The sequence below is a fragment of the Chelon labrosus genome, assembly GCF_963514085.1.
Source record: "Chelon labrosus genome assembly, chromosome: 14".
Classification (NCBI taxonomy): domain Eukaryota; kingdom Metazoa; phylum Chordata; class Actinopteri; order Mugiliformes; family Mugilidae; genus Chelon; species Chelon labrosus.
The window spans coordinates 12,131,429-12,143,779 of NC_140347.1; the positions used below are offsets into that span (position 1 = coordinate 12,131,429).

Consider the following 12,351-nt stretch of genomic DNA (forward strand, 5'->3'; position numbering starts at 1 on the left):
CGGTAACAGCTGGCCGAGCAGCAGTTGCCGTGCTGCCACCCTGCAGAGCGCGGCCATGTGTTGGCTATTACTTGACCGGCCAGTTAAAGTGAGATAAGGGGGGAAACTGGGTCCTCATTTACTGGCAGCTTCATTTTACATTCTCGTCTGTTCTTGCACGCTCGGCCTAGAGCTGTGCGCTTAATTTTTTTTTGCATGCTTAACTACACAGGGCCGTAATTCTGTTTGCTAAACAACTTAAAAGTTGCTGATAGAGAGGAAAACCAGCAGCCCCGGAGGAGCGTTAGAGTTTTTATTAGTCCCGTTAGATGAGAAATGCATGTTGATTGGCCGGCATGAGAACATCATGTTTATTCATTATCTGTCATGGCTACAGGGCAGCCCACTCAAACTTTTTCAGAAGTGTTGGAAAACATTCACGCTCATTCCAGGAAATAACACGACCAGCTGTTAGTGTGAAGTCCCCACGCTGCCCCAGTTTTAATTTGTACCGGGTTTAAAAACAAAAACTCTTAAAATGCAAGAATATGTTCAACAACCGAACCCGTAACTGCTCTTAAATGAAAAATCTTTGCATGTGTTCCACAAACCGCCCTCGGAGATGAGGGAAATTATTCCCGTTCTGCAGCCTGTAGATTTATGGCTTCCAGAAATGAGGTAACATATAAAGTGAACACACAAAAAAACTATTTGTGGCAAAGTCCCAGTTCATCAGCTGTACGCAGTAACTCACGCTGTCAGCTACACACAGTCCACACAAAGCGACTCTGGTCAGACTTGGAGGGAAGCAGATGTTTTGGACGTCCTGTTGGAGAAAGAATTCAGCTTGGTTTGCTAAAGCAATTTACCGTTTCTGATACAAAAACTCTCAGGTTTTCTGTTTGATTGAACGGCAGCGGGAAGATTAAAACTTGATGCACGTATTGATAAATGCCATTCAGGGCCCAAAAGCACCAATCCCAGTTTGGGTTTCCGGCTTCAAAAAACACGACAAACTGACCCAAATACTTTGCATTACATTAAAAGCTGTGATCCGACCAGTAGATTACTCTACGTTGGTTGCCAGTTATGATTTAAAACAAGTCACCCTCAGTTGGGGTTGCCAACTGTGGGGCAGATGTGACACATTTCAGTCCCGTGTTTCTCCACATCCAGCTGTGGTAGCAGTGAATTCTCATCTGTTTTCACCACCCTTCCACAGCAAAGCCTTGCACTTCAGCGTAAGCCTTTTTTTATTTTTTTTTGCGAGGCTAGAATTAGGTTCTCTGAGTTGGTGTGGCTTTTGGTCTGTTACATAAGTTATTTCTGCACTTGAGCTCCAGTGCAGTAGTCAGCCCGGGAGTTAGACACTACACGAGACACGGGTAGGGATTAGTTTGAGCTTGAGATGTTGTTCTCGCTCAAATGTGGGGTTTCCTGCTGCGGTGTGAGGGCTACAGACATTCGACATTTCTGTTCATGTTAGCGAATGAAACCCCCGTCAAGTTCTGCTATTGCGGATCATCCGTTAGACCTCCTTTTGTCGAAGCGAGGTCGGTTAAGGGCAGCTCACAGTCTTCAGCCGAGTTGAGCCGTCCTCTTGTTTGTTGAACAACTCGGGTGTGTGATCGTTATAGTGGCTTCAGATGTTTTTACTGTGGGCAGCAGCTGAGCTGGGAAATGCAAATGTACCAGTCCAGGGATGCAGGTGTTCTGTAGACGAAGCTTTCACTGTAACTACATGGGGAAGCCCGAACCATCATCCAGTTTTGTTGTTGTATCTTTGCATCTTTGCATCACATGGCTACAGATGTTGCCACCAGCTCATTTGAACGTAGGTGTGATAAATACTGTGAGATATTAGTATGTTTCCTGGGGTAAGAGTCGCAACACAAAGACTGATAAGTCCATTTTAAACATTAACGAACAAGCTAAGTTTGATTTCAGGAACCTGGACTTGGATGTCAAAAATATTGGTCCACAAAAAATGCTTTAAAGGGGAACTACTGTTTTTTACAACCTGGACCTTATTATTGGCATAAAATACTATCGTTCACTCACCCATATAACTTTTGTGTAATTTGTAGTCCTTTGGGAAATATTTAGATCTACGTGTATCCATATAGTGGGAGTGAATGGGGCACCGAAACGCAGCCTCTAAATAACGCATTATCTGCCGCGAAACTCGTTTATTTCACCAATCTTGAGCTCAAAATTGTCATGAGCATTCATGCACAAATGTTTTCTGTCATTTCATTGAGCAAACATTCTTCCATCCCTGTCGGCGTTGGGCAAGAGATGGGGTACGCTGTAGGCAGGTCACCAGTCCATCGCAGGGACATCACATGCACATGCGTAGCCAATTTAAAATTGCCCATGTCTGTGGGATCATCAAGGGCTGCGGGAGGAAGGCACGGCACCCGGACGAAACCCATGCAAACGTAGGGAAAACATGCAAACTTCACAGAGAACCGCCCTCTGCTACTGATGTGTGTTTATCTACAACTAATAGTGAGCAGATGTTAACTGAATTAACACAGTGTCCCATGCACCAGCTTGACATGTAGACATGTACAAGCTTTCGTCTTGATTATTTACAGTGAACTTTGCCGTAGTGGTTTACATATCTCATATGATTGGTACTCATCTTGCCAAGAGAAGTCAAAGTCAGAGGTGCACGCTAACGAAGTTGTCAGTAACCTTTACCTAGCAACCTCATTAAATGCCCTTCTTTGTTAACCTATTTGAACTTCTAAAAGGGCAGTCTTTCAATAACCAATGCACCTGTGCTGCTTGTCTGGAGAGACCGTGACCTCCTGACCCGAGGCCGACCCACTACCTGCCCTCTGGCCCTGTGGGTAATGGTGTTGATGGATGTTCTCACAATTCGACGTGGCAGGCAGCTTATCTCCAGTGGAGGGGAAGAGAGGAGAGGTGTTGACATGTGGACAGGAGAGTAGGTGTATTCCTCATGGGGGCAGCTTTAAATCCCGGCGAAAGTCCAAAGATCACCAACGTTTTTGTAAGACTTCACGCTTAAATATGTGACGGACAACGCGACATGGCTACAGATGTTGCTGCCAGCTCATTTGAACATATGTGTGATAAATACTGTGAGATATTAGTGTGTTTCCTGATGTAAGAGTCGCAACACAAAGACTGATAAGTCCATTTTAAACATTAACGAACAAGCTAAGTTTGATTTCAGGAACCTGGACTTGGATGTCAAAAATATTGGTCCACAAAAAATGCTTTAAAGGGGAACTACTGTTTTTTACAACCTGGACCTTATTATTGGCATAAAATACTATCGTTCACTCACCCATATAACTTTTGTGTAGTTTGTAGTCAGTAGGGAGATATTTAGATCTGCGTATATCCATATAGTGGGAGTGACTGGGGCATCGAAACGCAGCCTCTAAATAACGCATTATCTGCCGCGAAACTCATTTATTTCACCAATATTTTGTTATGATACACTAGTGCTATTCCCCGTTGAGTCCGGAGTTACCTGTTATCATCATCCGGCGCCTGTAAATTGACCTGCAGACCCTGGATGATGTCTTCTGACCTGGATGATGTCATCTCTGAGTGCCGTGCACACCCGCGACGGTTAGCTTGTTTACCTGTAATACTGCTGTGGTTCGTCCACAACCTCAGAATCGGAAAAAATATTCAGCCATGTTGCAAAAAAACGTGGAATAGCACTAGTGTACGATAAGAAAATATTGGTGAAATGAACGAATTTCACGGCAGATGATTGATTCGGTGCCCCAGTCACTCCCACTATATGGATATACACTGATCTAAATATCTCCCGACTGACTACAAATTACACAAAAGTTATATGGGTGAGTAAACGATCGTATTTTATGCCAGAAATAAGGTCCAGGTTGTAAAAAACAGTAGTTCCCCTTTAACTAATTAATAAAATACTGTTCCTTAGGTTGTAGTCTGCATATACCGAATTATTGTGATCATCAGATCTTCTTTTTCCATGTATCCTGCAAATTGCAAACTTGTAAGTTAGCATGTGGCTTTAAGAGTAAATCCAGAACGAGATGTTGACCTCTGTAAAGAACTCCAAACTCCAAATGAGATCTCTGGTCTTGATACGTAAACAATAGCTGGTGAAGTTCCTGTCGCCCGTGAATGGGATCTGCCAGGACTCCAGTGAACCCTTTGTCTTCTGAGAGGAGCTGACAAAACAATAGCTGTGTTTTTTTTGGAAAATGTAAAGGTTTAGACAGATATCTTCAGTGAGTAACAGGGTGTTATTGTATTTTTAGTATGACCCAGTGATAGCGCAGAAGAGGTTTCGCAGGAACTGGTGCATTAATGTGACGCTTCCAGGGACAATGTTGGAAAAGTTTTGTCGCGGGCGAAGTTTGAGAAGACAATGGCCGACTCCCTGTGGATGAGTGGTTGACTTCCCCAGACAGAGGACTAACTCAGCATGCAGGTGCTTCTCTGACTCCATTCAGACCTATGTGTAGCCATAGTTACCATTGTCCTTTTCCCTAAAGCCTTCCGCTTTGCCTCTGCAAACACACACACACACACACACACACACTCAGAAATCTACTTACTACTGTGGCATGTATACAAGTCTCTGTACACACACACGCTTATACACTGTCCTGCAGCCCAGCATGCTTTTTGCATTGTTCAGGAACTACACACACACACATCTCCTGACTAATATTAATTGCCATTCACAGGCAGTGGACTGTGAGAGTCTGGCTGCCATGCTGAGCCTGGGCAAGACCTGAACACAAACACAGCTAACTAGTACACACATGACATTCATTCTGAAACAGTGTGTTTACCCACTGAATACACTCACTGTACCTGCTTGGTGGTGACATATTTCTGTCTGTGTGCCTCTACTAAAACACCCCCTGTTGTGATAATGACGCTCTTCAGTGTGAGGGTTCTGCACAGACTGACATGCACGTATGGATTTAGGACGAGAGCAGCGTTAGGTGCAATTTAGGCCACAGCCAAAAACCTTTTGACTCGCCCAGTGGGCTACGTGTGTGCCATAGAGGAGTGTATGTGTACGTATTCTGTGGTTTGTCCATTATGTTCTGAATGTGTGTGTGTGTGGTTTTGGTTTTTGTAATCAGCTTGTGTGTTGGCTGCCTCACAACACTGTGGAAATGATAACTATCGGTAATGGCTGTTTTAGCCTCTAGCTATGTGCTGAGGCTTTGGCAGGACAGCAGCCACACACAGTCTCTCTCTCTCCGTTTCCCCAAAGCTGCAATAGATTTACTGTATGCACCAGGACTGCAACTATCAGTTATTGTCAGTATCTTGTTATTTCTCTTTTATATCCAGTTTGTCCATGTTCTCCATGTGTCTGCATGGGTTCTCTCCGGGTACTCCGGTTTCCTCCCACCATCCAAAGACATGCTTGTTAGGTTAATTGGTGATTCTAAATTGCCTCTCGCCCCAATGACGGCTGGGATAGGCTCCAGCCTCCCCGCCCCGAGACCCTCCATAGGACCAATTGGTTACAGAAAATTAATGAATTGCTTATTATTTATGAAAATACACTAGTTTGTTTGTGTGGTGTTGCACAGATGTCAGCCGCCACCAGAGGGAGACATTTGTCAAGTAATTCTTTCCACGTTTTAATCTTTTTTTTTTTATTTTCTTTGAGACTTTAATCAATTTAACGTAACACTTTTATGGTTTTGTTCAGCCCAGTATCCACCTTATCAATCCAGACATACCATAAAATGATCTTATCCCAGCTCGCACACACCCTCTCCTATCAGTTAAGTTTTTACTTCTTGTGACTACTGTTTCTTAATCTCTTAGTTTGTCGCTGATCTTTATATCTGATGTCCGCCGTGCCTACACCTGTCTGCGTTGTCAGGTATTATCGTGATCCATCTGGACTCTGTGCTTGCTCTGTAATCGAATTGAACTCCTTTTACATTCAGCGGCGATTTTCACAGTCGTCGTCTGTTTGTCTGTGAGAGTCTACGGTTTGATATTTGGCACACCTGTATCACCCGAGTTAACCGGCTGACCTGGGACACTCAAAACTTCTCAAAACTTCCACACATTTGTGAAGCGGAGTCCATTAACTGCAGCCTGGCGTCCATCTGTGTTGTGTGCGTCGTGTGTCCGCCGCAATCAGAGGCTAGGGGCTGGATAATCTGGGTTTACCGATTAGAACAGCAGCGTTGAGGAGCAGAGGAGAGAGGGAGGAGGAGGAGCTGAGAGGGGAAGCCATGTGGACGACACTGGACAAGGCTGTCACTGGTTCTCTGTCTCAGATGGATGGAGAGAGAGGAAGGTGCTCGTAGATGCCGTGGACTTTTTAGAACACTTTGACTTTTCTGAACTTCTAATTTACCCAACGAGGCGCTCATCATCATCATCTTTGGACATGGACTGGCCTCTTGACTTTTATTGGATATGCTTTTGCACGGTTTGTGGTGATGCTTTAAGGTCACTGCAGCGTAGCATTTAGAAGAAAAACATACTTTGACCACAGGTATTTTCACCGAGGCACTGCCTTTGTTTTTAAACCTTAGTTTTGAAACTTTGGAGTGTTGAAAAATGTATTGCGGTCGTATTTTTTCGGCCGCTCGGACTTTTTGTTTTTGCAAGCTGACAGTCACGTAGGACTCTTTTAGAACAGCTTTTTGCTGCAATAGTTCTGTGGAATATTTGTTCTGGAGTAAAATCTTGTAATTGAACACGGAGCACAGCCTGCCTTTGTCAGGCAAATCAATGCAAGTCAATAGGATCCCCTGAGAGAAGCAGAGGAAAGACAAAAACAGTAGGAGGAGGAGGAGGCAGAGGGGGGCATTGGGTCCCTTGTGAGTTGCAAAAACCTCCAAACCTCCATCCTATCTTCCCCGAAAGAGAGGGGGAGGCCTATTGAAGGTTTGAGAGCAAGGAGGGGGAGGTCTCCCAACACACACACACACACACTCTTGAGCCACCCGTCCATCCCATCACCTCAAGTGGAGGGTCCAGAGAAGGAGGGTCGTGCAAGAAGGAGAAGGAGGAGTTGGGGGGCTTTGGTCCTGGGTAGAGTAAGGGAGGGCAGGTGGTGGGGGTTTTAGGTTTAGCCGGGGATGATCACATACGTGCACTGCCTCTCCTCGGAGCCGGTGGTCAGCTGCTGGCACAGGGCCTGCTATGAGGACCCCTCTGGCAAGAAGAGAACTCTGTGCTCCCTCCACCCCGCCGCCGACAAGATGGGGAACAGCCTCCAGCAGCAGCAGCAGGCCTTCCCCAGCCCCAAGCCCGCCAGGCCGGAGGGCTGCCTCCGCAAGCGTCTGCTCTCCGTGTCAAAGGTCCATCAGAAACAGGACTCGCTCTGGACGCCCAAACCGCTGCTAGGACCCGTGGCTAGCGGCCCGCCAGGGAAAACACAAACCTACCAGGACGGCAAAGGTACAGACTATAGAGCCAAAAGGACAAATCGCTCTCAACTTTTTTATAGTGCTTTAATGTTTTGTAGCTTCGTAGTAACTTTGCGTTATCAACTCAGACATTTTCAGTTGATGTTCACTTTGATTAAGGAGCTTCTTGCTGCCAGCCGTAGAGCTGAACTCTGCAGGTAGCAGCCTCTGTTAGCCTCTTAGCACGACTTAGGAGGGACTTAACACGCCACCGCATTGCTGATTTGCCACAGAAGTCTTGTGTTATTTGTCCCGGCTGGGGAAACAGGCTCCCGATTCACAGTGACGCTTAGGTCACTTGAACTGTTCGGGAAATGGTTACACGGTGCATGTCACAGAACCAGGGAGTCACGACACATGTGGTGGAAGCTCTTCCCCAAGTCGGGGCTTTGTCTCATCTAATTAGGTGATTTCCATCCCAGTGTAACTGGGTGACCGGTGCCGTCTGTCTAAGTGTGAATCTCCATGTGTTTGTCGGCCGTCCCGCGCGGCGTGAATGCAGATGGTGGCTGTGTGACCTCAGATCCCTTTGGCCTTTGGTGTATGACAGGGGATCTGCACGAAGAAGGGCTTTTACGATTACCGCCACTAACACACAAGTACACAAGTTGTCAAACAGCACATTAGCTATTGCCTGTGAAGTCTTCATTTATCAATTCACACACGTTATTTGCATGGATTGTCCAGGACCATGTGCTTGCTAGCATGCAAGCACGCCTTGCCCTCATTTGGGACAGACATAACTGAGGACTCTCCAGTGGGAGGTCACCCCTGGGAACAAGGCATAATAGCTAGCAGCTGGAGGTGACGGGCCAGGCCTGCAGGGCAGTGTAAGAGCGCTGACAGTACGGGAGGTGACGGAGCCGACACTGCTGGGGTTACGGAGGTGACCCACTTTCACCTCCGCCACTACATAAAGGAGCCATCAGGGAGATAAGAGAGAGGATAAGAGGGAGAGAAATGCCTTTATCCCGTGTCCAGATATGTTTCTTTTTACGGTTTGTCATGCACGTAGCATATCGCTTACTGTTTTAAAACATAAAACAGGCCATCACGAGGATCTTTAAGCAGTTTATAGCTTTTCTTTTTCTCCGTCCGTCCACTTATCTTCTAACTCTCCCCCTCCTTTTAAACTCTCTCCGCATGCATGCTTATCTGGAACCGAATCCCTCGCCCCGCGTGCGTGCGTGCGCGTAGCTAAAAACAATATTTAACTGCCAGACGACCGCGGCCCGTCCTCACGCCTGCTTTGGCTAACGTGCCGTGACAGCTCAAGATGTCGCCGCCATCGGTACAGTATTGTCTGGGCTCTGTAGGTTGAATCGGCCTCCCAGTCTCTCTGTATTCATGCACCGCTGAACAGGCGACCCCTGTGCGCACAGACACGCTCAAATTGGAACTTGTATTTGCCCCCCGTGTCCCTGTCTCTTTTTCCACGTTCTGCAATATATTTTAAATAGCAGCAACAATCTTTCTTTAAACGTGATTCGGCTTCTCTTCTAGACATTTTTTAAAAATTGGTTTAGGTTGGTTCAGGAGCAGGTGTTTCCACCGGATCCCCCATAATCCCCTCGGCGGGGAAGGCAGGTTCACATATCGACCAATCGGTGGCAACGGCTCCCGGGGGAAGCGCACCTGAGGGAGGCCCGGGCTCATTGACTAACTAGATGAGGCTAAATGAAATGGATTGGCTACATTTATGGGAGGAAGCCTTTCTGAAAATCAGCTGTGGTAATATCATTTGTGGGAATTGGGCTGGAGGGAGGGGGTTGTCTTCCCTGCAGTCTTTCATTCACACAAATTTGACCACATTTCCTTTCTTGTCAGGGCAAATAAAACGTGTCGATCCTGCCTCTACAACTATCGACAGTAATTCAGATCCTCATGTCAACAATTGTATGAATACAGGGAGACGCTTTTCTCTTCTGTCTTCCAGCGAAAGTTGACAAAACAGGAGACAAAAGCAAAAGATAGTTTAGTAGAGCCTCCCAGTTTCTCATCTCTCTTTTAATCCTCCACATTTCTCAAACCGGTTGCTTTACTCTAACCCGCTGCACAACCGTTAACCAGCCTCAACCGACTGTGAATAGACTTTAGGAGTGTGTTGCGAAACACACTTTAATACCCTCACAATGACACTCATTAGTTTTTCCTCTTTAGCTGAAGCACACACACACACACACACTCAAACCGAGATGAGCAAAGACAAGTACTCACTTCGCCTCAGTATGCATGACCCCCCTCCCTCCCTCCCTGGTAGCAGGTTGGAGGTGGCCGAACAATGGAGCAGAGAGCATGACACACAGAGCTTAATGAGATGAAGGAAAGAAGGGGATTTCTCACACACACACACTCTTTTGGGAATTGGGGGTTAGGGGTTGGTTCGGGTCATTCAACTGTAAAATGGGTTAAGGCTCTGCTTTTCTTCAAAGCAGCCGTGTCTGCCTCGATCTTTCTCCCTTTTCTTCGCGTTCGCGGGTTAAAGGGGAACTTCTGTTTTTTTACAACCTGGACCTTATTTCTGGCATAAAATACGATCGTTTACTCAACCATATAACTTTGGTGTTATTTGAAGTCAGTTGGGAGATATTTGTATCTGCGTATATCCATATAGTGGGAGTGAATGGGGCACCGAAACGCAGTCTCTACGGTCGGCGGTCGGCTTGTTTACCTGTAATTTGCTACTGCTATGGTTCGTCCACAACCTCTGAGTCAGAAAAATATTCAGCCATGTTGCAAAAAAACTAGCAGTAACAAATTACAGGTAAACAAGCTAACCATCGTGGGTGCGCGCGATGCTCAGAGACGACATCATCCAGGTCAGAAGTTAGTAGGTGATGATGATAACAGGTAACTCCGGACTAAACGGGGAATAGCACTAGCGTACGATAACAAAATATTGGTGAAATGAACGAGTTTCGAGGCAGATAATGCGTTATTTAGAGGCTGCGTTTCGGTGCCCCATTCACTCCCACTATATGGATATACGCGGATCTAAATATCTCCCAACTGACTACAAATTACACAAAAGTTATATGGGTGAGTAAACGATCGTATTTTATGCCAGAAATAAGGTTCAGGTTGTAAAAAACAGTAGTTCCCCTTTAAGCATGTTTGTGTCTGAGCGGCTGCGTGTCGTCTCGTTGGTTTCAGTTTACCCTTTCTAAATATTTGCTACAGCTTATCTGCGTTTCTCCTGTTGACATCCCCTGCAAACATTCATTTGGAGATAAAGGAGGTGAAGGGTAACCGGTGGGTAATAGCGAGCAGTGCATCTAATAGTCAGAGACCTCTCAGCCTGTTAAAGGCCTAATGGGAAATTGCTGGCTAGTGATTGGCTAACCAGGAGCTCCTCCATCATGTGTGACCGTGGCTAATGAAGTCATCACTGACAAATATTGGAAGGTAATCGAATCGGGTGGAGTTTAGTCTGCGTGTGTGCACGTCTCTGTCTCACTGTCCCATTAGCTGGTTTCTGCATCAGTTTGCACTTTTGTGCCGTAGCTGCTAAAACTACCACTACGCTCCAATTATCCTCCTGCCAGTCCGAGTGTGAAGCTTACAGGCGTTTGGATTCTCCACAGGCGCAGTTTTGTCTTTAGCGGTAGATAATGTGCTCAGATTAATAGAGTGTGACTGGGCTCAGCTGGCTTTTCATTTTGGGGGGGGGGGGGACGACTGGAGGCGACGGAGGAGGAGGAGGAGGTAGGAAGGAAGGACCAGGTGTAAAGAGAGCCCAACGGCCCCATATGTGTACAACCGAGTTTTACTTAATGGCTCGATTATCACATCAGGACATAACAAGCAGATAATCAGTGGAATCCACAGAGACATCCATCGTCTCATTGATTGAATGTGTCACGGCAGAGACACAGAAGGAGCTCTGACGCTGAAGAAGATTGGTCGGCTTTAATGACAACTACATCTTACATATACCAGGAATAAAACTTCTTTATGCTCATTCTTTTATTTGGTTTTTTAAGGCTTTCTTCTCTCAATCAATTAACTTCCACTTAGTGTGTCCGTGCTGCTCCATGTTGACATAGGGAGCCTCCTAGAGGTGAAGTCAAGGTACTGCACGGTCCCATATGGCACCCAGAGTCTGGATGAACCTGTTCCTGTTGGGATTATACCTGCAGATCTTTAGCGCTTTAGCGTGTGTCTCCACTTTAAGCTGGCCACTTGCTACCAGCTATTTCTCATGCTTCTCAGGTTTTTGCAGCGTGTGCACGGTTAACTGTATATTTGCAAGATCCGACATTGCAGAGGTTAGAGGTGTTTGGTGTGTGCACCCTGAAAAACTGCATCTCTTTATCCACAATAAGCTCAAATTCATCTGTACTCAAAAAAAACAATTACCATAATGAATGCAGGAGTTTGTCTTTACGCTCCGATAACAGATCTTGGTAACAAACCCGATTTTCAAGATCTTAATCCGGGCCTGTGTTTACTTCAGCGACAGCTTCTTTACGCCGCTCCACAGCGGCCTTGTTGTTAGTAATTGGACAAATCTAATTGAGCCGTAGTGCAGGATAAAGTGCATTTAAGTACTCCGTGGCCGCGCCGACCTCAGTCACAGCCCATTTCTTTAATGAGCGCTGCTATTTAGAAGGAGCTTTTTTATCCCTTCACCTCATGCTGCTTCGAGTCTGGCAGTCTGAGGTTTCTGTCCCTGGCTGCCCTACTGACCGGTCTGTACCCCGTCTGCACACACACGGTTCTATTCTTGACTTCTTCTGCATGGTTCACAATATTTTCCTGTCATCCTAACAAGATATGTTTTGTTTATTTGGTCGCCAGTTACTTCGGCGATGCACGGCGAGCAGTCATTTTTTATTATTTCACAAAGATTCTTCTGGACTCATTACATTAATGAGTCACAAAATGTAACCCGCTGCAACTCCCAGCCTCGAACCCCCCCCCCCCCCCCCCCACTCCT

General features: G+C 46.1%; 1 protein-coding gene across 4 annotated transcripts in view; it reads left to right on the forward strand.

Moving 5' to 3' along the window:
• Positions 1-12,351, forward strand: part of nhsl1b (NHS-like 1b) — a 114,273-nt gene that overhangs the window by 63,977 nt on the left and 37,945 nt on the right. The gene's annotated exons all lie outside the window — the stretch shown is intronic.